A 25492-nucleotide genomic window follows, 5' to 3' on the forward strand; every position below is an offset into this window, starting at 1 on the left:
TTATAGAAGACGATGAAGAAATAAAAAAATAAAAATAAATAAATAAAAAATGTAAAAAGTATAGAAACTGATTACAAAAGTTGAGTAAAGCATACAAATCATACGTTAATCCCAATATATATATATATGTATATATATACATACATATAGCTAAAGGCTTACACAATGTCAATTATATTGATTATGAGATTTTGTGTAACAAACGCCAGCAAAGATTTGCTGTTAAGAGTCGTAAGCAAGCAGAAAAGCGACCATCGTCATCAAGTAAGCAATCATTGAGGCATTTGTTCTATGCATCATTGCATGCATAACATAAGCTTACGTACACGCGCGCGTACACTTACGTATATGTGGATAACGATCCTTTGAAAATAAAAAAAAGAGAAAAAAAACAAGAAAAGAGGAAACAAATGAAGTAAAAAAATCAACAAAGTATAACAACAGCTACTTTTCTACTTATAAACCGGACAGTAAACTTTGGTCTTTTTTTTCATTATTATTACTGCTGGTGCTGCTGCTGCTGTTGGTTGCTGTTACTTATCTTCTTACTATTATTGCTGTTGCTCTTGATGCGTTTGTCTCTAACAACGTATGCAACACATGTATGTTTGCTTGTGTTAGGCTAGTATTTCTGCAATTCTTCTTGAGATCATTCACTTGAATTCTAACGGTAAAACGGGTATTTTTTGCCTATACATACACGCACGCGTGCATGTAAATATATACACGAATATATTGAGAAGTGTATTAGCAATAGTAGCTACGAACCGAGACAACACCATTCTATCCATTCTGTAAACACAAACACACACACACACACACACACACACACACACACACACACACACACATACATATACATGCATCAACCAAGTTATATTTACGTTTAGCGTTGTTTGTTGTTGTCATTGTTCACATTGCTGTTGTTGTAATTTTTAATACAATTTCTTTACTCAAGCGCAAAGATGAAGATCAATATTTAAACAAGTAAGAAAGTTGTAGTCGTCTTAAAACGAAGCTTGGGTATACCACCTCCTAAACTACATAATAATAGTTAGTCTAAAAAATATTGCGACCAAAAGTTGAAACATAAAAACTTTATGTCAAATGATAAAACTCACGAGCGCAAGGAACTTAAATATTTTAATTGGCTGCAATGGGAAGGCTCAATACATTTTAGACTTTATAGTATATGCAAATGTATTTTTAATTAATACTAAGAATCGGCCAATTAAGAGCATGAAGTTTATCATTGACTCTATCATTGAGGAGAATCTTTTTTAAATTATCCGTCAAACGCCTTGATAATATACTCCTCTAGCGGCCAAAAGGTCGATATCAAGTTACAATTTGTCACCTCTACTTTAATGCAGTACTGACAAAGAACGGACTGACGGAGATGGGTAAACTAAGTTAGGCTGACATTGTTATCAGCTCCTTTATTCCCATACTGATGATAACTTTCAAAATCTTCACTCACCATTTGTAAGGATATACTCACGGTTTGGATTTTCATTGAACAAAAGTTTTTAAAGCTGTCGAACGGTCACTTTACCGGCAGGTCAAAGGAAGGAGGCCATCTTTTGAGGCTTTCGATTCCGTCCCAATCTTGAATGTTTCTGCAGGAATATTTTAGCCTTGTACATTTTCTTTCAAGACCCACGACTATTTAGTTATCACGTTATTGACTTACTTCGTAAAAGTCTTGACCTCTGCATTGATCTCTGCAAAACTACCTCCCAAAGATGTCTCACGCTGCCTCGAACGTCTGTAGTTCTGTCGAAAATCAGATGAGATGCAAGCGGTCATGATTGAAATGCAATCTTCTCTGAGCGTATTGCCCTGGAATAACAAGTGGAAAAGATATACTTCTGGGCACCCTTTATGGCAACTGCATGTGTTAAAGTCTCACTACTTTTTGCTATCCGTTCGAATTATCGTCGACCGTTTAAGCAGGTGTCGTAAACGTTTACGTCAAAGAACGCGTACATATTACGTACATTTACAAACTTGATATAAGCACCTCAACGGAAGATATATGGGTCAAAGCTTGCCCTTAAATCCCAACTCTTGTCACTTTCTGAATTCGAAAAACCAATGGCCTCGATAGATTGACAGAAAATTGTTTTCATTCTGCATGGAAATTTTAATACGTGTATCGAGAAGTTGTAAACCAATTGCTTTTAAGCCGTATGGCACCACCACAAAGAAACAATAAACAACAAAAGAAATCATTCTAAATTTTTTTATTATTTTTTTTATTTAATATTACTTGTTCTCCTTCCCATTTCGCTTATATTTTGAACACAATAATGACATGTAATAATGATGATGATGATGATGATGATGATGATGATTATGATTAAAAATATAAGAAAACTATTTACTAACAAACATTCTTGAACAAACACAAGAGAGTTTTATTCACATTGTCCAGTAAAAATAACACAACAAAAACGCATTAATCTTACACACACATGCGCGTACATGGCGTACGTATACGACACTAGCTTATAGAACCAGACCTATAAAATCAGCAAAACATTCATTTTTCATAGTATGTTGTAGTCTTAACCTATTTCGATGAAAGACAAAAAGTGATAGAAAAACACCAAAGAAATGATGTCAAGCACATAAGAAAAGCCGGGGAGAGAGAGAGAGAGAGTGAGAGAGGTCGAAAGAAGGAAAGACTAACAATCGTGTCCTAAATTTTGCTGTCAAGTGTGAGGTTGTGTTTTTTTTTTTGGAATTTTTTCTACTAGAAAACAAACAAAAAAAATCCTTAAGTAAATCCCGTAGAGAAGAATTTTTTCTTTAATTTCTTTTTCTTAAGATTTCTTATGTATTTTTATGGCTTGTTTTTTTTTCTTTATATCAAACAAATGTTATCGTTTCAAATTGCAATAAAAAAATATATCTCTTTCTTTTCTTTACATCCGTCACCGAAGGATGAAGGGTATATTCATTTTGTCCAAACGTTTGCAACGCCCAGAAGGAAGCGTCAAAGGCACCACAAAGCATATATATTCTTGATCAGCATCAAATTTTGAATCGATTTAAGCATATCTGTCTCTCCGCCTGTGTGTCTGTCCGTCTGTATAATGCCTGTTGTAAAAATTTTCCCGGCCGCAAAAATGAAGGTGTCGACTGGGAGCTCATGCACGCCGGTTGTTATTGAAAATGGATCAAATCGCTCGAAGAACACGCCCACAGCGCCACGTAAACTAAGAACGCCTCTGTTTTTTGAAAAAAATCAAAAATTGGAGCCTTGCAGATGTACAAAAATTCCAAAGCATATTCAAGTGGAAAATGGAAAATATTGGGCACGCCTGTCCGATATTATAGCGTATCAAAGTTTGACTTTTGTTTTCAATACCTTCATTACGCGCAGAAACAAACGCTTCGAAAACACCATAAGGTATATAAACTCTTGTCCTGTTTCCAATTTGAAATGCATCTTAATGTGTCAGTTTGTTCGTCTGCCCATAGGTCTGTATTTGTGGTAAACATTCTACCATTTGCAAGTGACTTAAATTTTCCAAGGGCACGCCTACAACGCCCACATGCCTATGCGACATAAAAGTTTTATGTGGCGAATAGAAAATACCAACCGCGCTGATTCCATATCCTAGAGCGAGCATGAAAATTTAGTTCTTTTTCTTGTCATTTTTAGGATAACGGTGATGGGTAGAAAAAATTCGGCCATGACCGAATATTATTTTCGTGCTTGTTGCTTGTTGCTTTTGAAAACAGCTACTATTTACATTTTGCTTAACGTTTTATTACCGGGTCATTGCCTCCGAGGCAGGTCAAAGTTAAACTGCAGTTGCTCTTTCAAAATCAGTCTTGAGAAATGAATTTTGTTGATCAAACTTACTCACGGCATTGATAATTAGGGCTATGTTAGCATAGCTTTATTTAAACACTTATAACTTTTTCTACATCAACTAATTAGTTGAGATTTCATCATTTCCTTCGACTTAGTCAACTAATTGAAAACTTTCTTCGTAATAAATGACTTGGCAAAAAAGAAAAGAGAGAAAAGAAGATGAAATTAATTAATATTTCTGCAAATTTGAATAAAAAATCAAATCGACTTTTAGGTCGAATGTGTGACATTGTGCCAATCGACCGAGAGACAGTCTCCGAAGCACTCGATCTGGGAAAAAAAGCAACCTAACAGTTTTGAAAAATGTGTCGTTATTTCGTTTTCTATCTTTCCACTTTTCGCAGTCATACTCGACAACATTCTTCCATAGTTGGTTTACATTGACAATCGTCGAGTTTCTCAAAATAGTCATCACTCGCAGACTCCACTTATTCATCATTACGAAATCATCTATCAATGAACCATGTTTTCAAGTTTGCAGAGAAAAACAACCAAGTTCGGCTAATAGCTACATGAGATGGCAATTAATAATTTCAACTGCTTGATGATCACGATAACGCATGTGCGAATTGGTGCTTTATCTTGATGAAGCGATAGTCGCTTCTTTGCCAAAGGTGACAATTTTTCAATCAATCAAGCATTGCGACAAGTTTGCATGATTCTCGCCATTGATTTTTTCTTGTCTTTGAGGAGAATCAATCAAAATTATGCCAAACATGTTCCCTAAAAAGCTAGAACTTAATTTTGCCAGAATTTGCTTCGCCCTGGTTCGAGCCGATCCGTCCTCCTCAATTCATTGTTTTGGCTTTTCCTTCGTCCCATATGCAAACCAATGAATTTAGGTTTGGTCCACGATTAAGCATTTATGCAAAAACGCGCCCAGCATTCGATTAAAGCGTCCTTATGATTTCTGTTAGGAAATCATGTCTACTAACTCGCACACCTACGACCTATGGATTTGTTTACTATGTTTAGCGACATCAACTGATTTGCTCGATCACCGTGATGGTCAACTTGGAAATTCGTACGAATTCGTTTCACTCTCCTTGCTAATATTTCATTGTCGTTAACCTAGAATCAGCGGTCTTTGATATTGATTGCACAGAGGCTCTTCAGACGAAACCATTATATCGCATATCGCTGACCAATTTTTTCTCTTTTTCTGCTCATTAATGTTGGCGTTTGGATAAATATTAAAGAGTATCGCGTCTTCATACTTTAAATCTAATCTTCATAAACTGCGATTATAGTAATGCTTTTTGAATAAACAAAGGCAATATATCTAGTCGTGGACTTTTCAAACTCTCGTCCTATTTCAGCTAATGAAGTATGAACTTTTGATTTGTTACGGCCTTTTCATAACTTATTGTAGTCCCATCCATGCATTCATGCCTGCGCAAATCAGAGTCGTTCGATTCTTTCTCTTGTTATCTCGCCATTAATCGATCGCTCGCAAGCGTAGACCGATGATTACGGAAATAATAAGTGCATCGACGAATTTTTTAAATCTATGATTTCTGATGATTGATCATTGGCAAACGGTCGCAGTATCTTAAATGTAACAGTCCTATCAGTTTTGTTTATTTATGACTCCATCCCTCCGAAGAATATCTACATTTTACATAACCTGTGGCACAAAATTTGTTAAACCCAGCTGGGCTTTTGTTATAGCTTTTGGTTAAGAACCATTTGTTGAATGCATCTAAGAATGTCTGTTCGTCTGTCTGTCTGTCTGTCTGTCCATGTGAACTGCGTTTAAGCTAGAATTTTCACGATTTTTGAGACATTTTAATGAAATTTTGAAAATAAACTGATGTGCTTTGTCGCAAGGATGAGTGCTATTGAAAGCTGTTTGGATCGACCACTTTTCGACCACTCCCCACTTTGAAAAGTTGTTATATGGAAAAAATTTCATAGTAAAAATGTATATTTTGAATATATCATGGTGAAAAGTGGTTATCATATTTGGACCAGAACAATTCTTTGGATACCACCATAGGGATTCATTCAATACACAAGCAACTGTGAAAGCTATGCCTTTGTCTGAAAGTAATGTGTAACTTTTAGTGTATTATTACCAAAACGAGATAATAACTGTATTACGCAAAGTGGTGTAGGGTACCTAATAGTCGACATCGCCCGACTATAAAATACATTTCTTTCTTGGTTTTTTTTTTAATAATATCCCCTGTCATGCATGTCCAGTTACAGGTTACGAGCGGATGTCGCCTTATATTTGAATACTTCCTCTTTACCTTTCTACTTGGTAAATGTTATTGCAATGACAATTATATGTAGACACTTGAAAAACAACCTGAATAATAGATTTGATCAAGATCTTAGAAAATTTCTGAAATATCAGCTACGTATTTTTTAATATGGGTATTTAGAACCATGCGAACCGACCGTCAGTGTTTACGGTGTTTGGGCGGTGGCGGCCAAAAAATAAGCTATTAATAGACTGTTGGTCGGTTGTTAATAATAAAGCAATATTCGTCCGCACTGGTAACACTTCTCTTATACGATATCTATGCCTAGTTTCCCAAAACGACTCCTTAACTACGTAACTTTTTTTACTTATATTTTCAATAGTCGCGAAGACTAATAAACAAAAATCGTCCCCAAGGGCTACTGATATAATTTGTACAATCGTAAGCCGCGTACAATTTTGCTCTACCGTGCATATAAAATACGTTGCTCACGTTCGAATAAACGGTTGATAGTTTATTACATTGCTTGCTATAATATTATTATTATTATGCGCTACGCTTCCAGTTCATTACAGACACATTCAATGAATCAATAAATGGAGCAGCACACAAATGAACACCCAATGAACTTTGTTAAATTTCATTTGATTTGAATGTACGAAGCGAAGCCAAGCTGTTAACAGCAAAATTAAATGTAGAGTAAAAGGAAAGAGTAGACCGTTAGTAAAACGATAAAAAAAGTAATTATCAATTTAATTGAAGATATCAAACTTTTATTATAATACCCATCACCGAACGAAGAAGAGTGCGTTCGTTTCGTCAAAACGTTTGCAACGCCTAGAAGGTAGTTTCAAAGACTCCAGAAAGTACGCAAATACGCTTGATCAGCGTGCTATTTTGAATCGATTTAAGCATGTCCATCTGTTCATCTGTGTAATGTTCGCTTTAGATATTCTCGTGGCCCCAAATATGAAACCGTCGGCTTCAAATTTGGCGAAAAGGTTTGGGTGTCTTGCACGGAGATTACTCGATAATAAATAGGCGAAAGACACGCCTACAGGACTACGATTGTCTTCCAGCGACGAAAGCATTGGTTTTTTGCTCATTACTCATTACAAACTACAACAGGTCGTCAACCTATAAATATATAATATGTTTACCAAGAAGGAAAAATCGACCGCGCCCACCCACTATTATAATATATCGAAATTTGATATAAACTAAGCTATATGCACCCTTGTATCTCATCTGTCTGTTCATCTGTCCGTCTATCCGGCACTGTGGATGGTAAGCATTGCCTACAAATTTGCTAAAGAATTTGGATGTGATCCAAACTGGTGAAAGGACACGTCCCCAATGCCCACAAAACTACGAAATAATAATTAATGACACTTTTGCTTTCCACGGTTTTTTTGCTTGTTGCTCATAAGATATCCGACATATGTTTCACCTTTTATTCTAAAAAAGAGAAAATTTAGTTTTCTTCCTTTTTTAAATACTTTTTAGGATAACAGTGAGGGTACAAAGGATAACCTTTTTACTTGGTTCGTTTTATTCATTTATTTATTTAATCAACAATCTCGTATAAAAGCGACATTTGCTCTGAATCATACTTTGGATACTCGTGGGAATATAAAGCAAGAAAAAAAGTTATAAGCGGTTGTGATCGAATCTTTTATATCCACTTGAATTTTGATGCTCTGTGATGCTGGTTGCGCATGGCCGTGTTTTCAATTTTTATACGGGTCTTGTAGCATCGTTCATAGAGTAGAAATTTTTTGATTGAAAACGAACGCGTTTCCATGCGAACTAAAAGTTAAGATTTGCCAGATGGTGTCTGCAATACGCAGTTAGATCGTCTTAATGAGATAAATTGTAAAAGATAATATGTTACAATCCATTGCCTGTTTTCGATATATGAAGAACTGTGGCCATCAATTAAGAGCATTCAGACGAACGTTGGTGATCCGACTGAGAATTTGTCCATAAGATAAAGTTCCAAGGCCATTAATCTAGATTGCACATTTTTCTTTAAGGAGTCTGATGCTTCTTCTTCGCCAATGCGTATTAAAACACCATTACTTTTCCCCACGTCTGCTTGCAGTTATAGGCAAATTAGAAATAACAATAATCAAAACTTTCATAATAACATTGTAGATATTTTTTCCAATTTGTGCGAATGAAAAATTGAAAAAAAATTTATTATAATTTCCATGGCAAACAATGTAACAATAGCAACAACGATTGCGAATGGAGTTGTAAAGCGCACAACTAATAATGATGGTGAAGATGATGAAGATTTTTATTAAAAAATTTTTTAAATTAGACCGGAACAAAACCATATTTTTTCTTGTCATTAGCGTTTAGTTTGTTTGCTCGTATAGCAAACGTTTGGTGGTTTAATACATTTGTCTTTCCGTTTGCTATGTAAGAGGAGTTCAATAGTGAGATGACTAATAGAAAATTTTATGTTCCAGGTGATCGTGAAGTTTTACTTTCACTGGTTTCTAAGTAAGTCAGACCGTTTGTCTCTCCGCGACCACACAGAGCTCGGAATGTATATATGTTTTTATTGGCTCATATCTACATATATATATAACCATTAAGATTCTTAATCCATAGAAGCCGCGAAAGAGACGTACGAAGTGGCCGTAGCCAGCAAAGTGTGCACGATCGAGAAATGTTGTGAGTATTCGCCATAGCTACGACCGTTAGTCGTTATCAAAGTGCTCTCTACGGCACCAAGAATTGAACCGATGTATGCCCGCTATTTGCCTATGCAATAGCAAAAGGTAGCGTAGGACACCGTTATCACGTCGGTTTTTAGCTGAAATCTTTACACACCGAGCTTGAAATTTCACCTAACATATGAGCAAATGCTTGATCTTATAATTAAACAGTGAATGTATCAAAGATTCGCCCTACGACGAACATAGAGCTGCCGTGATTACGTCATCGGACGAGATCTCTTCTTGAGAACATTTGGAAACTACACGATAGGCATTCAAGATGCGCGTTAAACTAAATTGCTATCTTTTTTCTTTCTCCTCTTTATTATTATTATGATGATGATGATGATGATCATACGGACGTTATGGTTAAAAGCAATCAAAACCATTATACTGTGGGCTAAAAATGAATTATTATGAAAATTATTTTATAAATTGTTGCTGCCCGAGAGTTAAAAATTAAATTTTACTTTTGCTTGCTTGCAATTAAAATATTTACAAATGAAAATTTCATTTCTTCTTCTAAGTGAAAACTGTGGCAAATGCTTTATGTATTTGAATGACCTTTTTCTTCGCCGCTGAGAAATTGAAAATGCTTTATATACATTTTTTTTGTTTTTAATTCTATCTCCGCTACCACCATAAGCATAAGATTAATTAGATAGAAATAATTGTTTTTATATTAATTTTTTTTTTTTTTTTTTTTTTTTTTTTTTTTTTTTTTGTTACATCAAGATATTAAGTCCAGCTTAAACGTCATTTCTCTCGTACTTTCTAATTTTCATATAAAATCTTTAAAAAGATTTTCTGCAAATTTTGTGTAAGTGTTCGCCAGATATTTGATTATAAATTTACAAATTAATACCGGCGCAGAAGAAGACGACAACTCTTACTTATTTAATTATATAGTTTTCATTTATTAACCTAAATTTCATTAATATAAACAAAGACTTGTCATTTCAATTATAAACATTTTATTTGAAAATTATGCGCTTATACGATTAGCGGAATGAAGCGTATATTATTTTAAGCAGTGACTAGCATTCGTGCGGATCCTTATTAATGCTTATTAGCGAAAACATTTAATGAATAGAAAAAAGAAAAAGAAAACAGCTGTCGATCATAAAAATTTAATTTGAATTTTATTGCAGTCAAGATGTTGTAGCACATAAATCATAGATCATTTTTGTTGTTAAACCGAAAAATTAATCAATTGCGCAGTACTTTAATCAACCACTTAACCCACGTACGACCAAAGCAATGCCACTGCATTCTCTGTATATCTGTATACCTGTATACCTAAATAGCTAATCTCTGTATCACTCATGGGTTATGTCACCCATTCGTGTAAAAGCGTGACGGTTGGAGAAAATTATGCAGAGAAGGAGAGAGGGAGGCAGAGGTGGCGGTAATAGCAACAGCGTACTGGATATGTGCCCAATTGGTAATGTTGTGTCCTTAAGGGCACATAGCCGAGATTCTTGTCTACTCAGTTACTCATGCCAATATTGACTGATAATATGAATATCAGAAAGCTATACGCATGTAATGTACAACTGTCTCTAGGTTATGAAGTAAAATACACCATCTTGTCCGATGGCCAAAGTCAAAACGTCAATTGCTCCTTCCCGCAATCTGTTCGCCAGATCTATCCCTATGAATGGTTTTCTCGTTACTGCTAGTTTGAAAACTGACTCGACGGTAAGAGATTCTCCAATAGAGAAGAGCCTTTCAGACTTCACTATAATCAAAGCCATCGCATCTGATAAAAAGTATCGTCGCAGTAAGATACCAGTAGCGTAGCCTTTCTTTCATCCGTTATTTCATGAAAGTAAACTAATTATTCTTATACGACTTTGTTGAATTGGAAGCGCAGATATTACACTGTTAAAAAACTTATCAGATAAAAATCGGCTTTAAAATATGCATGCTATAGCCTTTATATCATTCTGGATCATAATGGCAATGAATGCTCTAGCATTCACCTTCTTAAACGTACTAAGTGCACTTGAAGATCAGTGGAAGGTTATTAAAAGCTACAAAGCAGAAATGAGACAAAATTTTAGTTAAATGTATTCTGTATGCGAGAACCTCGACCGTCTTTGGGAACGAATTGCGACCATGTTTGCACCGAGTGTTCCGAGTGTAATCCGTAATAATTCGTGGTACAAACGGACTTGCCAGGCCTATGCGCGCCTATTCTTTCGTGGTGTGAAATAGGGGGTGAACGAGAGAAAGAAATTCGAGGCGCGGCCGCTCTCGGAAATGTACCTCTTAAACACTTGATATAAAAGTTTGAATGAAGCTAAGCGAAGCCTTGGCATTTAACCTTAGCATAGCATTCAAATGAAAAAATTTTATATTTACATATAATGCATTGCCCTTTTCAACTGCACTTTGCTTAGTTTCAATGGATTTCGTATCACTACCAAAACGGCTAAGTAGTCAAGTTAATGAAAATGTGTGAAAAATATTCCTAATCCATGATACGTCCGCAAAAAGGCGAATTAATAACAAAGTTTACAATCCTCGGTATAGCCGTGCATAAGGAGCATATTTCTGGAAATTGTTATGCAACAATAACTACAAAACACAAAAAAAAAAAATAATAAAAAGTTAAAACGTTATAGGGAAACAAGGCCGATTAGTAAATAGCGTAGACCGTTTCGCTTAATACAAATCCTTATTTACATTCGCGATAAAATGTCACGTGAAGGCGTACTTTTCATTAGAAGTCTTATATGGGGTGAGGCCCACGACTGAACAAGGCAGTCAAAAAAAAGATATCGTAGAAAATTTGTATCTCGAATCTGCGGTCGTAGTGGAATTTATGAGACAGACAGACAGACAAACAGATAGAGAAGCTTAAATCAACTCACAGCATGATTCCATATCAATAGATACAATAATAGTTAGATATATTTCAAGTCTCTATGGCTGCCATGAGATCCACCGAAACTAATTTGATAGACCCTAGGCAACAAGTGGTGCAGCGTATAGCTACGATTAAGAAATTCGATTAGGTTACTCAAAGATCGAATATTATCCTACCATAAAATGCCGCTAGGGCTCAAAAAGTTCAAGTTCAGATATGTGAAAATGTCGAAAGAAGCTGAAAGTATAACAATGACATCATCTCAAAAAAACAAGCGAGAACGTTGCACTACTATAAAGAGCATGTTTCAGTTTAGGCTAAAGTGGGAGTATTTTTAAGCAAAGACAAGGTTCAATTTCAATTGAGTAACTAAGCAGCTAAAGAAGCGTGCAAAGTGGATTTTTTCTGGATGTTTGCTTTCTGAAGAATCGTAAAAGTACAGATGCACAGAACGTAGCATCTTAGATTAATTAAAATTAAAAATACATTGTATGTAACCCTCGAGGGCATCGTTTAACACAACTTGACTTGATATAATAGTCCACAACACTTGTGGTGATAAATGTCCAAATGGTTGTATTATTCTACTCTTTCTCTACTAAGAATATCTTATGCTTAAAATAAGCAACCAATTGCGAAATATAGTGAGAAAATAAGGGATTGTTGTATTGTAGATTGTAATAAGCCCAATAGATCGCAAAATACTTGCACCAGTTGTGATGCAAGAGTATACTAAGTTTTGGCGGGTGTATGAAATACTCAGGATGACTGGAGATAAACTCAACTTTTATTATACTAATTGTTTTCGAGTCACTTTCTCAATCGACTTAAGCTTATCTGTTTGCCTTTCCGTTTTATTTCCTTTCCTATTTTGATGAATTTTTCAACACTGACATGTTTTGCTTCGAATCGTGGCCCTTTTTCAACCACTTCCTGTGCAATACCTTATGTTGAAAAGTCCTTGAAAGTGTACCTATATAGTGCCCACTCCAATGCCTTTGCTTGTTACTCTTAGACATGGTAACAAGCAGACCTTCTTAACTGGACAACGGACGTAAAAATTATTAAGCACGTCTGAGTTGCTGAGTTGAGCATGTAATTGACATAACTTTTCCATTATGTTTTAATGAAGGCAATAAATACATCCTCGTTTTAACAGCTATTGTAATATTTATCAAACAAAATTTCTCTTTTTCTGTCTTGACAAAAATCATTTGATTATCCCGTATCTATTTAAATGAAAAAAGAAAATAAAAATAAAAATCGTCTTATAAACAATGACCTCCGCCATCAAATGCTATAAACGTTGGATGTAACCTTTTCGGTATTTCGGATAAATAATGGGTTTGCGTGCTTTGTCTGACACATGCATCTCTACATGCAATAGCATTGTGTACATCTCCGAATGAACGAACAAGTGAGTGAAGCTCAGATATAATTCAATATAAACGCCATTAATGTCGTTGTCAGTTACTTTATACTGATGGTGATAAGGGGGAGGATAACCGGTCCTTAATTTTATTCAAAAAAATGTCTTTTTTTTTTGTCGCTTATAAATTTTACTTACCATTCAAATTGTATTGAATTTATGTGATGGTAAGAAAGTTGTACGCAGACACTTTAATGCAAAAGCTTTTAAACGATCCTACTGATAATTTTAGTTTTTTGCCTTTTAATTTCTCAAAGAGAGAAATTTGTATTTTTCGGCGGAATATTTATTTTCAAAATAACTTAAATTCAATGCTTCGTTCAATTAAATTTAAAATTACAATTTATTTAAAAAAAACGTCGCAGTGTTAGATGTTCTTTGTATACTCTACACCGCACTTGTCATACGAGGGCATATCTAGTTTGTGCGGATGTATGCAACATCTAGAAAGGCATGAGAAGAGCCCACCATTTATAAACCTAAGCTTGTCTGTCCGTCTTCTTTTTCTGTGTTCATCGTACAATTGATGCACTGACATCTTTCGGCCCAAGGACGAACACTTTTAGAAATGGTACGGACCAGACCATTGTTTCGACGACTCATCATGTATCCCATTATTTTGGAAAGTTATTACATTAATAATTGCCTTAGGTGAACTGATGTAGATAAATGTACCTTTTATGTGCGTCTGTCCGCCGGCCCGCCTTTCTTGTTTTCTTGTGTTTAGGTCGCAATTTTTAAAACACTTTGCAGAAATTCGATATATTAGTTGTTTTGGCCCGAGAACATAGTTTTCAATTAATTCAGAATTTCATGCTGATCAAGAATGTTTACATTTTATAGGGTCTTTGAAGCTTCCTTTTGGGAGTCGCAAACATTGTGACGAAAACAATATATCCCCGATCCTTCAGCGATGGATATAACAACTTGAAGGGGAAACTGAGTTAATTCTCGATGTGATGGATTGATATTTGCTTGAAAAATCTTCTGCTATGAATGTCACATAAAATGGCTTAGAATGGAGCGAGCGAATTGTCAGAGACTAAAAAGTAAAAAATCAATCATATAAAAAAATTTCTTTTAAATAAACTTTCTTTTGAATTATTGAAAACATTAACAGCGTCTTTTATATGAATCGGAGCAAAACAAACTTAATTAATAAGCAAATTTTGCTGTTCCCCTTTTTCTTTCTTTTCTCTTCTGTTACTTATTAAAGACACTAGTATTTGAATTGTTAACCTAACCTTATGATGTTTGATACATAAATTTATACATATTCTATCACGAATTTGATATCTGATGACTAGGCTCCAAGCTAATTGATAATTTGAATGCGTGAAGCAGTAAAGCTAATGTAAATATATATAGGGAGACTTTTAGTATATAAATGAATGCATTTACAGCCAACCCTGAAAGTTCAATTATGAAACTTCCTTAAGCTATGATGTGTAAAATCACTAAAGCATAACTTGATTGAATTTTCTGTTTTCTTTAAAGGCCTGAAGCAAAATTCAATTTCATTTACCTTAGATTCAAAAAGGCAAATGTATTCATCTCTTGCTTTTAAGGTGTGTGATTGAAAAATATTTTATCTGACTTTTGCTTTCAAAGCTTTAAGCGTAAAAAGCCTTTCTATTGTACTCGAAACTATTTATGTTGCATTAAATTTTCAAAGATTTTTTTTTTTTTTTTTTTTTTTTTTTTTTTTTTAAGGCCACTTATCGATTATGAACAATTGCTGTCCAGTATTTTTTTTTTATAAAGAAATCCATCGCAGTCCAGAAGAAAACTTTTTATTGTCTATTGTGTTATATACGATATGAAGCCTTTGAAAAGCGTACAATACAACCGGATGACTTTCCTTTTGCGATCATATTACATTAGAAAATAATGAAAAATTAATAATAACATCAAGAACAATTAGAACTCGTTTTTACACTTTAGTTTCATTAAACGTATATATATATATACATATATATTCTCTAAGAAATTCCATTTTAATAAAGACTTGATTTCTTGATTGAGCAACAATTTCTGATTACAAACGACTGAAGCATTCTTTTGCTACGTCTGCATTTAATGCGTTAATTAAGATTATCTGCACATTATTTATTTAACCGAGAAACATTTACTTGTTGTTTAACATTATTATACGTTTGGCTATTATCAAGGAAGGCGATACTATTTATTCATTTCTTTCGTATTCTTTAAAAGTACATGAAAGCATGTTCCATACACGTATTGCATTATCTAATAAAATAGCAACAGTTAGTTATGATGCGTTACAAAACTTGAAAACTATGATAATAATTTTTTTAAATATGTTTACATCATTAGTTAGATAAGAAGACTAATTAAAACAAATCGACGACTCGATCAAATAAGGCAGAAAGAAATAAACAGAAATGGTTAAGCAATGAAGTTTTTGATTGCAATTCACTGACTTTACATTCAATTACATACAATAGCTTGATAATGTTTTGACGAGCATTAAACAGAGTAAATTATATGTGTGTGTATATATGTATATATAGATGTGATGGTAGATAGCAGCAGAATGTTCAAACTAATATTTGCGGTTAGAAATCTTCTCATCATCCATAATAGCTATTGAGATCATTAGGTCATATCGGTCCATTTGTTATTGTTATTCTCAAAACGATTTACGCAGCATTTTTAAGTGTTTTCCATAGAAAGATGTGAAAATCGACACAAGTTAGAAGGCGAAAAGCATTAAATATACTACAAAATTTTCTAAAAATAAATTTCTCGTAAAATAAGGTAAGAAACAAACTTTTCATTCATGTTTGGATCTTGCCATTATTTGTGGTATACTATACAAACATAGCTAGCTGGACAAGGCATCGAAATTATTAAAACTTATTAAACAACAATGAACAAGCGGCAAGGTTTCGTGCATGGGTAAATGAAGCCCACAGTTGGTTAAATGGTGTCGCAAATAAGAAATATTACCCCTTAGTAAGACGAAAACCCACCCGCACCCGATGATCAGAAAACATATATAAACTTTATGGAACTTTCGAGGTAGGGAGGAATTCCGTTTAAAACGAATTTAAAGTCTCTACTATTCTGCCCACCGAGGAGTTCTCCTGTCGAACTAGTTGTTATAGTGCTTTAAAATAGTGCAATGAAGTACATAAAACATAGCTCTTCTATTCTCGATCAACTCCAACAGAGCAAATGACTTATCATGACATTAAAAATTTGCAACATTTTCTATAGGACTATCGTTGATCTCAAATATCTTCTTACCATTCTCGCCTAATATAATTTTATTTTTTCTTAAATTTGTTCATTTTCTTTCCATTTATTTCGAATATATTTGCAATTCGACCAAACTACGGAAGGAAGGAAGCAAGGAAAAAGAAGACAACTTATAATTTACATAAAAATGATTAATTGAGTGTAAAAGAAGAGTAAAAGCGAATAAAAAGAAAGCGTATTCACAGTTGGACCGGAACAATCTGAAGCGATATCCCTCGAACTAGGAATATATTAATAAAGTAACGCAAATATACAAAGGACTTGTAACTTCTCGGAACTATGCCATTTGGTACTTTTTCGCGCGATTAGGCGACTTTCTTAATGTTTTAACTTAGACATCGGCAACACTCGAGCATAAAAGAGAGTGGATTTCATTATGGTCTGTACAAAATGTGATAAATAGCTTAGCGTGTGAACATTCTTTAGAGTTTTGGAAGAGTTTTCGAAGGTCGAACAAGGACGTTGAAGTTTATATCACTTCACCTGACTTGCGGATTTGTAACATCACTTATTTATTAATTTTACTAAAAATGAGATTCCGAAGACAAGGCGATGGTGCTTTCCGTTAAAATAAATCAATGATTCCCTAGCTAAGGTAATGCTGTAAGTAATAGTCCGTTTCTCTATGATGACAATATTGCTTGTAAGTCGTACGGAAAATGTTATAATGTAATATGGGAAAATTTTTGGAACCGATTCGATGGCGAAAGTATAATGCTGTGTTCATGTAGCCAAAATCGTACACGATCTTCTTGTAACGTTTGCGTCAACGATTTCTCTTGACCAAAGTTGAATAAAGCCTAGCCCTGGACTTCTTCTTTTTTTTTTATACAAAAACAATATTCATAAAGCCCCATGAAATATGCGGTAGTTTGAAATCCCAAATAATACGGTAAAATGTATGAGTTTGGGCCTTAACAAGATTTTGGATAAGAATTTCTTGCTTAATATATAGATTGAGCTATCCGGTTTGAAAGGAATATATATATATCAGCAGAGTAATAGGAAATTTTTTTTGGGATATAACCCACCAATAAGCTGTAAATTAAATATCAAAAAGAGATGAGGGCTCGAATGCGTATGAATGCAAGGTGGATGCAGCGTTTATTGAAACCTCCGTTTTGATCGCACACGTCTTCTCTAAAGATCTAAAACTTATAAAGAAAAAGTTTCGACGAAAAGGAAGATCGGGTTGAATCAAAGTTTTAGCGCACACCACGGAGGAGAGTTCAGTACTTGCACCTCCAAGATAGTTACTATGCAATCAGAATTAAGGCGCCTTATATTTCGATACACGATAATCACAAGTCGAAAAGGAAGGCGGATTCTTTGAGCTGATGTTAATTCCAGAATATATAGTTGGAGGCCTTTCCCTTGAAATGAAGGTACCTGCTAGCCACAATCATAAATTTAGGCAAACTTCAAAATTTTCAGTGAGTACATGAATTTTAAAAGTTAAATAACTCGAGGTTAAGATACAGGCATTCTTAAAATGCTCATTCAAACCACGTTAATGGAAGCAATTATTGATGTTAGAGAATAGTTTATGCTACCGCTTCAGAATTCCGGAAATAAATACCGCTTTCGGAGGAGTTACTGCAGGTGCATCGTACAAAAAAGAGGAAAAAAAATTGCAGCCAAAAGTTGCATGAATGCATTTGGAGGGAACTGTATTTGAATGTACCCTTGCGGAGCCAGTGAAACCGAATAGGTAGGGGAAGGAGGATCAATGGTTGTCTCAGGAATGATGACGGGACAAGGTGGAACAAGGTTTGATGGTACAAACCATATATGTGTGATATGCCGGCTTCGATGATTCATCTCGTAACATATTCTTCAGCTACCTTAGGTTAATTGCTTGTTTCCAAGGAGAATTAGTAAAATGCGATATGTTTCTTAGTGCAGTCGATCACTCTATCGCAATTTCTGTGATCGAAACGCTCATATAACCAACACGTTACGTACATACCGCACTCTTTGGCTTGGCGTGAAATTGAAGTGTAAACAATTAATTATTGCTTTTGAATAAGTCACTGCGTGTGTATGAGTCTCTCTCTAAAAATATTCAACTACATGTTTTCGTGTAAATACACAACTTTTGAAGCAACGAGTTGAACGCTACCAAAACACGAGTTGCGTTGCCAAACCTTATGTGTATAACGCTTATAATAATATTTTTATATAATATTTAGACGAGCAATTAGAGAAAAAGTATAAGCTTTGGATGTTGCCGCTATCACTATTGTTATCGTTTTGATTATTAGTGCAATAAACGTTGGTGGAGTTATTGATTTATATTAGTGTTGTTGTTTTGTCGAAAAATTAGTTGATTCTATTGGTGAAACTGAATCTGTTATTACTGTGGCTGTCGTTGTAATTGATTGTAGTTGGCATTGATATACTGTTGTCACTGATTATTTACGCAGTTATTATCATCGTTGTTGTTGATGGTTCCTTCTCCTGCTGTTGTTCATATTGTTATGTTTTATTCCCGTAATCCCTTCAGGAGTTGCTTACAACTGTGTAAGTGATTGATTTCGTTACTGCCTTTGTTCGCAGTGCTCTGCTGATGTCTTTTTAGACTCGATTAGACTAGACAAGGAGAGCCGTTGCACTCCAGCTGTTAATTCTTTCCAGTTACTATTTTTATTTTCGTACTCACAGTTTATGTTGCTGTACTGCTAGAGGAGTTATTCCTGATGCTGTCACTCCAAATGTTCGTTCTGATTGATAATAAGAAAAAAGCTGTTGTATTCAATATTGATCTCACGAAAGTGCCAGCGCATCACGTGTCTGCACGGAGGGAACCTGCTATTGAAACCTCAAGCCCCGACAATGACCACAAAAAGATCTTGAAAAATAAAAGCGCACTTCTTTCAAAGTAACCGATTCAAATTTAAAAATTGAAGGAATGAGATGCTATGTTGAACAAAAATATCATCCGCAGAATATTCGATATATGATATAAAACATATACGAGATATAATATATTCGAAGATATTAAATATATACGATATGCGATGTAAAAACTTACAATGTATCATAAAGACACTAAATATTATATGCAGCTTACGATATGCACAACATATGGATTATAGGATATGAGAGACAAATGCATATATATATATATATATATATATATATTCATCAACGTATATATGTATCTTCAAGTTATTTTGCACATGTTTTGTACACAAGTCTACGCACATACGCTTTCACTTTGCGAAAACGTTTGCAACAATCAAAAGAGATGTTCAGAGACTCCACTGGGCACATATATTTTTGATCGACACCAAAGTCGATTCAACTTTTGCATGTCCGTCTGTCTGTGTAATGTCTGTGATAAACGTCCTGCTGTTCGCAGCAGATGATGTGTAGGCTTTAAGTTCGTGAATAGCATTGGAATTTATGGCAGGCATGTTGGCATTGAAAATGAGTCAAATCGGTCAAAGCATCCCACACGGTCACAGTAGAATGTAACGTGAAGGCTACTCGGTTTCTAAAACCAATTTGAATTTTTCCTTCTTGCTTACAAACTGCCACAGTGTATTTGTGTATTGTGTTTAAAAATAGAGGAGGTCTTTGATTTCGTTACTTGTTTTCATTTTCTCTGTACCTTTATATAATACATTAACTAATTGTTATAGGGAGTATCAGCAATAAAAATCCTTAGACTTACATAAACAAAAAACGACCAATTTCCAGGATAAAATAAAATTTACGAATACAACAACAAAACGATACCTATCTTGGTTCTGATTTTGTTTACCGCTGATATCGTTTGTAATTCCATAGAAATTGTGTGTTATCTCTTCTATACCTTCAGTCCATTCTATGCACATCCACTACTCATTCATTCTTTTTTAAAACTCATTAGCTTCGTTTCACTAATTCTCGATTCAATATTCTGCCATGTTGCTATTATTATTATTACACCTTACACCGCTTGTGATGCAGGTTATAGTAAGTTTGTGCGGACGAGTGTAACACACAGAAACGCTGACAATAGACCCATCTTTTATTATTAGGTGGTTGCATGTATTTCGATAGGTGAGTTCTGTAGATAAAAATTATATAGAAATAGGAAATACCATTGTACATAACGACTAAATTCGCTGATTTCGACTCTTCTCTATCTGAAATAACAGTTTTGCATTTAGTATTATTGAGTTTATTCAGTGCATGCAGACACTAATCATGGAATACTTGTGATTGCTTTTTCGACATTTTTCGTGACTTTTGTTGTTTAATTTGAGGAAATCTATCATACCACAATATTTGTTGTTGGTTTCAATCGGTTTAAGAGTGACGATTTTGATCAATCAATGACAAAGAACGGCCGGGAGGATCGAAAAACTTCGAAGACAGCGAATGCCAAGACTAATTGACCGAAAACCCAGCTCATATTCACAAGGAACTTTTGGACATCTTAGCAGTGAATAAATCAACAGTTTCTAGATGTTTACATGCGATGGGAAAGATCCAAAAGGAGAGAAAACGGCTATCATACGAATTGACTCAAAATGCCATTTCGAGCAATAGCACTTAAGAGACCCAACGTTATCCTCTTGCACGACAACGCTAGGCCACACGTTGCAAGGCTTTTCAAGCGTAGACTGTTGCAGCTATTGCGGGGCGTTCCGCCACACCCAGCGTGCTCACCAGATATGGCGGCTTCTGTTTACAACCTGCTCAGATCGATATACCATGGTTAGGCTGACACACGGCATATGCGAAAATGGGTCGATGATTGCATCGCTGCCAAACCAATATCGTTCCCTCGACACTTTGTCAACATGTTGCCAGAAAGGTGGGAAAAAGTTGTATAGAATGATGCAAAATATTTTGATTTATGTACACTGTAGCAATTTTTCTCAGTAATATAAGCTTTTCTGTCCATTTCTCCGTCTGTCTGCCCGTCCGTGTCCCGTCTGTCAATATAAATCTGTGTTCAAGCTACATGTCGCAATTCTTAAAATATTTTGATGAAATTTGATGCACTGACGTGCTTTGACACAGGGACGAACACCGCTCATAATGATTGCTCCAATATGCACGCTTTCATGAAAAGTATGCCTTTCTATGAAAATGTGTAACTGTTAGTGCAGTATTACCAAGGTGGGTGAAGAACTGTATTAGGCGAAATGGTATATCATATCTAATATTTTGTCTTGCTTGACAATCATATACTTACTTGTTGTTATTGTTAACTTAGCCAGAGATATAAATTCTAAGACTAAAGCCTTAAAGCACTAACAATCGATGGTTATCGGCTTTATTGCACTTGAGATTTGAACTCAGGACCATTGAGTTATCGGTCAATCACGTCCTTCACCTGGAGCAGCTTGCATCTCGCAGACAGCATAAATTTTTTGAACCACAACAACTTGGACTATGCCAGTTGCTTACTGCAAAAGCGTACTTGTTATGTTCCTACAGGAGTAACGCAGATAATTGTTCCTATTCGATCACTTGATTATACTCTCTTCTCAAGAATGTAACAAAAAATCCCACATCCTTTGTATAGAACCCTACTGCCGCACATGCCATTGAAAGGTTTACTGCTTATCAGGGATATTTTCAAAAAGACTCAGTACGCAATCATAAAAATAGCAAAAAAAAATACATACTGCACAAAATTATTCAAAAATGGAAAAAGCACACGGAACTTCATGTAACAAAAATCCCATTAACTTAAGCACAACAAAAAAAAAAAAAAAAAAAAATTTTGCATAATTGTTAAGGAAAGACGTCATAACTTATTTATTTATTTACTTACAACATAGTTGCGCTTAAGTTGCGTGCATGACTTTAGGTTTTTAAACTCAATTGAATGTTAAACAATTGTTCGGCAGGCAAGGGCTTTCTTATGATGAATCGATTTTCTTTACCAGAGTGTAAGAGAAAATTTCTCATATCGTTACAAACGATATGAGAAAATTTAGACATAATTACTCCATGCGTATGTGCCGCTAAAGAAACGTTAAAGAGAAACGTCAAAGGTTAAATAACCTTTCAAACTGATATTGACCAAGTCAAGGACCTTTGGAAGCAAAAATGGAAAAGGATAATTGAAAATGATGATGCGAACAACCTTCACACAAGCGAACAGCATACTTCAACGTTTCTATGAATCATTGAATTGTTCAATAATAATAACTATTATTAAAAATTTATTTCGCCACTTATTTATTTGTAGGTAAAATTTTCACTTGTTTCAAGATAAAACGTACGTGCATAACTTTTGTCAAGATTTATGTGTACAAGAAAACGTTCATTCACATGGCAAACAGGCATTAGATTTTCATCACTAGTTGTGGATGTACTTCACCTACAAACACACTTACCGATGACTAACTGCGCTATGGAAATAAACGTTGAAGCAGGAGACAACCTGTTTATCTTATTAGTTTTTTTTTTTTTTTTTTTTTTTTTTCTTTGAGCCAATAATGGATCATTTGTTATTTGCGTGTTGTTTTTGTTTTGACTGCAATTACTGTCACATTGCAAAATCATTTTTCATCATAAGCAAGTCGATTTTGTTATTATGAAAAAGTAAACAAATGAAAAATTTCACTTTTTTGTCTCGACTCTCTTCCAAAGGATGGAATATATTAACTTTATGACAATGTTTTCAACACTTCAAAATGCAAACAAGAGAACTTGTTAGATACCTACTAAGACCGTGTATTTTTTTCAGCGATTTAGTCAGCGATTTCCTAAATATTGAAAATTAGTACTAAATCTTAGTCGATCGGAGTTTTGCTTTTCTTTCCAAATTTGATCCATGACAAATTTCCATGAAGTCCATGAAATTTAGCTTTCTACGTCAGTTTTTTCAATCAAATCCTTCGCGTGGGCTGATTGAGAATAAGTAAGTTTTATACTTTGATGGGAATGAGGTCACTAACTACAGTCCGTCGTCTTTGCAGGCCCTGTCTGGAGTTTACAAGTGAAAGAACAATACCGCTATTGTCTTCACTCTTCAATCAGGTACATGAGAAAGTTTCCTGTTTTGATTATGAGATAAATTAATCCATTTTGCTCTTATTTACTAGTCATCACATCACTCTTGCTGATGAACTGAATTCTACTTCTGCTTATTTTGCAGCGCAAACATGAGAAAACTGTTACTCGTCTTACCTTTTGTATACAATCGATAAACTATTTCAATGCAACCGCATCATAACTCGTAAATTCCAAGTTATTCAACAGCAAACAAAACATGATGTTATCAAGTTATTTCACTGCTTGTCGAAAATGTGGGTATGTTGCGTTGAGTACATTGCTGGCAATATCAAAAATATCTACCGAAAGTTGCAAGTATTTTTCATCACATTAGAATTTCCAACATAGACACTTTCAGGACAATTTCTTTAATAGAAAAGTGAAACGTGGTAAATTTAGACTACGGGTGTACAGCATATTTAATGCAAATGTAAAATTTTAAAAAGCGGAATTCGGAAAAAAAGTGGTTACCCAAAATTGGCTTGAAATCAACGATAGAGTTATTTACCAGCTGGTGGACTTTATAAATATTTGCTCAATTTTTTTTTTTTTTTTTTTTTGCTACTTTGCTTAAATAGATATCTTCCATAACAGTAAAGTTATTTTAATATTATTTTAACAGTTATAGCGAATTTTATTTTTTTTTAATATTATAAAGTTATTGGAAATTAACGATATAAGAAGTTATGCATGTATACTGCATTCCTTCAAATTAAACAGCAAACTGTGGGCTACACTCACGCAAAGATGTGGAGAGTCCGAAACGAGAGTTTATTTAATACACTAGTTGTGATTAAGTTTTAAAATAATATCGATTTAATTTATTTGATTTTGTGTTATACAATTCTTAGTTTAATTTTTAACCCATAGTTAAACAGGCAAAAGGACGGCACTGGCATCCGTGTAATCAGAAGCGAAGAACAATTAAGAGAGAAAGAAAAAAAGTGTTCATTATTTTAGCGTTGCCTTCACCCTCCTCCTTACTGAGTTACCACCTTACAATGCATTATATAGTACAGTATGCAGTAATGAAATCCAATTTCAATGGTAAGCAAAGAACTCACTTCCTTAATTGAAATATAATTAAATAGCTGAAGATCCCTGCAACTTCTTTACATTTTCTTTCGTGGCCTTTAGAATTTAAGCGCCTTTTTTACACTTTGAATGAACTTTGTAAAACTCATACCCCATATACCCAATTTTTCTAATAAAGGAGGATAAAAATCCTACCTGTGATAATATTCTAAAGCTTTTGGGATTTTTGAGCGCAAAACCAAAGCAAGTGATTTGTAGAGACCTCCTTGAAATCAGCTTTATAGAAAGTTCCGCAAAGAGAGAAACAATTGACAATCGCACGTCGCAGACTTTATGATGGGTGTATAGAAAACCTTCTCCGACCTTCTCCCCTCAAGTCTTTTTCAGCTTTTGCCGAACTATTGATCCTGATGATGAACTAGGACGCCGACTTTCCTATTGATCAATTTTGCGAGTTTTAATTGCTTTAGTTATTAATAGTAGAAAATGGTATCGATATTATTTGACTAGATTCCAGCAAGCTCAACGCTCCCTCTAATCTAATCAAGCATAAAACATTTCTTTACAATTTTGTTTGTTTTTTTAATATGAGCAATCATTTAAAAGAGATAGACGGTCAGAAAGAAGTGGAAAAGGAGGAATGGACAGGGAGCGGCCGCAGCTTAGTAGGTACATGTCCAATCTGTGGGTATAACCGTAAGAGTGAACCAAATTATGGAATTTAAGTATTACAATCGAAATAGTAAAAGTACTTCATTCTCTTGCTTTTGATAGGAGAGGATAGAAGAGGTTTCCATTGAAACTTCTTCATCAACGTCTAGTGTCTTGTAGAAATCTCTTACCAGACTCAACAGAGTTTGATATCTGCCATAGTGATCTTACTATGAGTTGTTTCTTAGTTTCTCGTTTCTTTGTTATTATGCTAATGATTTTGTCTGCACACAAATAAATTTATTTATCATCATACATTTAATTGTTGCTATTTGTCTTTGAAGCATCACGTTAACCAGCAAGCTGCAAAGGCGTTTTGTT

General features: G+C 34.6%; 1 protein-coding gene across 2 annotated transcripts in view; it reads left to right on the forward strand.

Moving 5' to 3' along the window:
- Window positions 1-25492, forward strand: part of LOC119638241 — a 62235-nt gene that overhangs the window by 12836 nt on the left and 23907 nt on the right. Inside the window, exon 1 of one of the 2 annotated variants that reach the window (XM_038034910.1) lies at window positions 24462-24472. The exons of the other annotated variant lie outside the window; for it this stretch is intronic. The gene's annotated coding sequence lies outside the window, so the exon portion shown is untranslated. Of the gene's footprint in view, window positions 1-24461; window positions 24473-25492 lie in introns of those variants that run through there. 2 annotated transcript variants of the gene reach the window in all.

The sequence above is a fragment of the Glossina fuscipes genome, unplaced genomic scaffold, assembly GCF_014805625.2.
Source record: "Glossina fuscipes isolate IAEA_lab_2018 unplaced genomic scaffold, Yale_Gfus_2 86, whole genome shotgun sequence".
NCBI classification, from domain to species: domain Eukaryota; kingdom Metazoa; phylum Arthropoda; class Insecta; order Diptera; family Glossinidae; genus Glossina; species Glossina fuscipes.